At 44.8% G+C, this 5,491-nt stretch overlaps 1 long non-coding RNA gene across 1 annotated transcript; it reads right to left on the bottom strand.

Annotated features, from left to right (window-relative positions):
- Positions 1 to 815: 815 nt before the first annotated feature.
- Positions 816 to 1,510, bottom strand: LOC118599883. Its single transcript, XR_004949426.1, has 2 exons — positions 950 to 1,510; positions 816 to 880 (listed from the first exon to the last, which is right to left on the bottom strand). It is a non-coding gene; the product is annotated as an uncharacterized LOC118599883 (long non-coding RNA).
- Between the last annotated feature and the right edge of the window lie 3,981 nt (positions 1,511 to 5,491).

Raw genomic sequence — 5,491 nt, 5'->3', positions numbered from 1 at the left:
TGGCCCATTGAACTGGTTAACCTGGCCTGTCTAACTGGAATAAACATCAACCCATTGGTGAAAATGCCACCAAAATCAGAACAAAAACAGTTTTGAAATAAAAACTCCAAAACTTTCTGTTTTCAAGTAACTTTCAATCGAGATGAAATCGTGTTTTTGGCTTTGACATGTCCAGATCCGTGTTATTCCTTTCTTTTACGAGGTGAATCACTACATTACACACTGGTTCGGCCCGTCTGTCTAAATTTAGAACCCCTTGTGCATCACGAGTGAGAACCTTTGCCCATCCCTGCACGAATGTGGCGTAAGGACACTGTACGACAGCATCACGGCGTGTAACTCCCATTACCCCGATGAATACACGATACACTGACCACACACCCCAACGGTACGTTCCATCTTCATGACATCCCTTACGGTGGCTGTACGAGCCTCAAGGGACCTTGGAATGGGGGGAAACGAACTTATATAGTCCCACCCCGGCTCGACCATATCCTTTACGTGGATTATCATTATCCGGTTCGTAACTTAAGATCATATATTTATATCTTCCAACATGGATTCAGGTTATTATGAATCCTCAAATAGCAATAAACCACATATGTAAGTAGATCATCACTATGTCAGACTTTGTCATCGCAGTGGAGCTAATGTAGCTTGGAGGTCTTCGAATGCCTTTTTCAGCTCGGGAACTTCGGATGAGTCTTGGTTTTTCTTCTGTTCCATGGTTAACTCTATGAATTACTACTGTGATATTTGAAGATTATAACGGTGTTAGGAAATAGGAAGGACAACCCAAACAGAGCAAACACAGGTCACAATTAAAGTGTTTATTAGGGAGGTAGAATTAATCGGTGTGCCGCCAGATGCACAGGTGAGCCTGAAAGTCAGATAAACAAAGTTATTTAGTGATCCTGGTTCCACACTTGGGGTGATGGTGATCTCTTACGTAGTACTCCAGAAGCAGGCGTGAGAGAAGAGCCTTTGAAGCGTCCGAGTGCAGGGCGGAAGGTGTCAGGAATGATGGAAGATTCCCCCACTGCTGCTGTGTAGAGGATGGAAATCCACCGGAGGGTGAAGACCAACGTTGGAGGCAGCTTTACTCCGTGATGAGATGAGGGATCTGGAAACGTCACGCCTCTCAGGATGGAAACAGAGGAGGAAAAACCAGGGCAGAAAAAACTCCAGAAAGGGGACAGGCTTAAACTCGTTATCAGGCCAGAAAGGGGTCAAAACCATGAAAAGACTCAAAATACAAAGATTATAACTAGCTGGAACGTGACTGATTCAACGAACTGGCAGTGAGGAGGTGAAAGTGAGGACCTTAAATAGTGTGAACACCAACTGGAGCACAATGTGAACTTAATTAACACAGGTGAATGAAATTAGAGTGGAGGAGGAAAGGGGTGAAGGAGCAGGGCTGAACCATGACAACCGGCCTAAATCTGTTGAAGCTGAAGAGAGCCTGAAACACACGTCTTCTCGTGACCCGGAACCGGAAAGAAAAAACATAAATAATCAGAGGCCGACCCCTCTACCCCTGCACCACAGCCCCCAAGCGTCATATCTATCTTCATATCCCACTCAGTGGCCCTGTGGTAGAGTGTCCACCCTGAGACTGGGAGGTCTTGAGTTCAAGAATGGATCTAGTTCCTCCCTGCTGAGCACTCAGCATCAACGGGTTGGATTGGGGATTGCAGCTGTGTATGCAGCTCACCACTCCCCCAGGGGAGGGGTCAAATGCAAAGAACCAAGTGTGATAACTGATGTGGACTTTCTCACATAAAAACCCTCAAAGTCTCACTTCCTTACGGTCCTTCTGCCGGGAATCAGACCGTGTCCAGAGGACTGAAGCTGCCGGCCGCTGGTTTCCAAACCACCAATGACCTGAATCGACTTCTACATTTACTGAAATCAGCAAACGCAGTAAACCCGACGGAAGACACGGTGGGATCTGATCTGTATTCACTCAGAGGCCTCGCAGAAAAAGGCTAAACAAGGAGGCAGATATGAACAAACCTGTAAGACCTGCTAGAAAATATTGCTGCATAAATCATCTGTGACTGTCCGCAAACTATCAGGTCAAACTCTAACGCTGGAGGAGCTGAGGGCTTCGTCACTTCCTGTTTCCCTGGGGGGTCGTGTTTGTGTAAAGGCAGAATTGAATGGAGAGACGGCGGCGGTTCTGGACGCAGCTGTGGAGCTGATGATGATGATGATGATGCGGCCATCATCATCTTATGGGGGGGTAATACGAGCTCAGTCACCTGAACAGTTTTCATCAGAATGTTGTTGAGTCCTGATGGACTCCAGAGGTCTGCATCACTGACAGAGACTTTGATCAAGGATCCAGACTTTCAGATCAGATCCAGATCAGACCAGATCCAGATCCTGATCCAGATCCAGATCCAGATCCAGATCAGACCAGATTCTGATCAGACCAGATTCTCATCCAGATCCAGATAAGAACAGATTCAGATCCAGATCACACCAGACCAGATCCAGATAAGAACAGATCCATATCAGACCTGATTCATATCCAGATCCAGATCCAGATCAGACCAGATCCTGATCCAGATCCAGATCAGACCAGATTCTGATCAGACCAGATTCTGATCCAGATCCAGATAAGAACAGATTCAGATCCAGACCACACCAGACCAGATCCAGATAAGAACAGATCCATATCAGACCTGATTCAGATCCAGATCAGACCAGATCCAGATCAGACCAGATTCAGATCCAGATCAGACCAGATCCAGATAAGAACAGATTCAGATCCAGATCCCACCAGACTCTGATCCAGATCCAGATAAGAACAGATTCAGATAAGAACAGATTCAGATCCAGATCACACCAGACCAGATCCAGATCACACCAGACCAGATCCCGATCAGAGAACCAGATGGTCACATGGACGGATGGAGCAGCAGATCAGCAGCTACACTCGTCGTAATCTTAAACCGTTTTCTCACACAAAGTCACTGAATAATAAATTATGCACTTAAATTGAAAGCATGAGGACAGTTATTGATTGGGCATTTCGCGTCGGTCACATGACCCTCAGATTATCACATGATCTGCACAGATTACCTTACTCCTTCCAGTGATTTGGCGACTAAACCTAGCAGAGACTGCACTCAGAGGCTTGGTTGATCCATGGGGGGTTTAGTGTTTTATCAAAGTCCTCTGACCTTCATCACGTATAAGACAACATGCTGCTGATACAAAACCAATAACACGACCAGAAAACAAAGATCAGCAGATAATAAAAGATCTTAGAACAGAGTTAGAATCCATGAAGGAGAGACGTCTGTGAGGGTCCAAGAACGCAGAGCCACCGTACGAGCAGCGTAGAAGAGAGCAGCGTAGAAGAGAGCAGCGTAGAAGAGAGCAGCGTAGAAGAGAGCAGCGTAGAAAAGAGCAGCGTAGAAGAGAGCAGCGTAGAAGAGAGCAGCGTAGAAGAGAACGGCATAGAAGAGAGCAGCGTAGAATAGAGCAGCGTAGAAGAGAGCAGCGTAGAAAAGAGCAGCATAGACAAGAGCAACGTAGAAGAGAGCAGCGTAGAAGAGAGCAGCGTAGAAGAGACCAGCGTAGAAGAGAGCAGCGTAGACATGCTGACAGTCTTGTGCCTCAGCTCATGTTATCACATGTCCGTACAGACTTACGGGTCATTCTCAGGTGAAAACACAGAAGACTTCCCAATAATCTGATACCTGGAGTGATCAGATCCAGAATGTTGTAACTTTAGACTTCCTGCTTCTCCAACCTCGGTAACATGGCTGACAGTGGCAGCATTTGCTTAGTTAACATGGAAACGAATGTCTGCAGAACAGACATGACGCTCCTGCTGTCCTCTAGTCCTGGAGGAAACGGCTGTTCTGGAGATAACCTGCTGACCCACATTATGTTCTGGTTATGTTTCCTGTGTTCACAAAGACACAGATACAAACCAGAGAAATATCTGATGGAACGTTTGCAGAACGTTGTTCTTGTGGACCTGAGCTCTGATGGATCCTCTCTGCTGAGGGATGAAGGACATGAGACGATCTGCTCACGTCTGACTTGAAATGTTGGATAATTCCTGGAATCAGGTGAAGATCAGGTGTTTGGTGTGAATGTAAACCGGCTGAAGTCCAGATTTAGGAGGTCACGGTGAAACTAAATGCTGATGAAGTCCACAGACTTCCTGTGAGGAGGAGAGCTTTCAGATGATCCACAGAAACTGAAGCGACGAGAATATAGCTGGAGATTTCTGACAGTGGGGGGTCCAATAAGCAGCCAGAAGACTTTTTTGCTGCCTGTGTGAAATACTGATGTCACTAATTCTGAACATGGAGCTCACAGGAAGGAGGAACATCAAGAACTGGCAGCATCAAACAGTTTCCCGCCGCATTGATGCAGGAAAGTTTCTCTTTGCCTTTGAAGAGTCTGGTGTGAACACTGGGAAATATGAAGCAGCTTCTCTATACTGGAACCGGAGACCTGGACTTCTGAGGACCGGCTGTCATTACCACAGTCCTCCACCACAGAAGAAGACGCCGGATGTTCTTCATCATTTAATACCAGAAGGTCTGGAAAGGCTTCTGCATTTTCTCCTGATGTCATTTAGGTCTTAAACTGATCTATTTTGGTTCTTTTGCATTTCTTTCTCCAGAACAGTATGGGATTCACATGAGGCCCCGCCCACATGAAGGTCGGCAGTCTTTGATTGGTTTAACATAATTAACCAAGCCTGACTTCATTCCAGCTGTTTTTTTAACTGTTGTGATGAGGAACAGTTTTCATGCTCAGAACCACTGTCAACGTTACCGCGGTAACGCATGCGATTAATAATAGAAAGTAGAGCATTTATTTGTATTAACACCAGTTAACTACACTACACAAAACAACCGTCTTCAGCCGGTTCAGGGTCAAAACAAAACAAAGAAATAAATAATCAGGATTCATTTTTTCTCAGGTTTGTGATTAATCAGTTACATTTTTGTATATAAATACATACATTATATATATATATATATATATGTATGTATTTACATATACTTATATGTACATATAAATATACATATATACATGTGTGTGTCTCATATATATAATAAATATACATATATAAACTTGCCCAGTCTAGAGACATTACATGAGTCTGTCTTAGAACTTGCATTCATCATGAGTCACTATTAGTTGTGTTTAGTCGTGTGATCCGTGCAGCTGCAGGAAGACGCGGTTTCCTCGCCGTCTGGTTTAAACTCGGTGGTGTCAGACGCTGAGCTTTTATGCTCTTAGACGTGTGAAAACAGCGTGTGCATAATAAATATCTGAACATGATCCAGATGCTCCTCCAGATTTAGCTTCTATTCAATCTTAAACAGAAGATCTAATCCGTGTCTCATCTAACAATATTAAAGGTTTCATAAAGACAAATAAGGAAAATGTACAGATTAGGGAGCCACAATAAAAAGTGCCTTCAGCCTAATGGGGGGGGGGGGGGGGG

This window comes from Oryzias melastigma, linkage group LG17 (genome assembly GCF_002922805.2).
Source record: "Oryzias melastigma strain HK-1 linkage group LG17, ASM292280v2, whole genome shotgun sequence".
Taxonomy (NCBI): domain Eukaryota; kingdom Metazoa; phylum Chordata; class Actinopteri; order Beloniformes; family Adrianichthyidae; genus Oryzias; species Oryzias melastigma.
The sequence above is the reverse complement of the archived record's forward strand: the minus strand, read 5'-3'. Positions and strand labels throughout refer to the sequence as shown.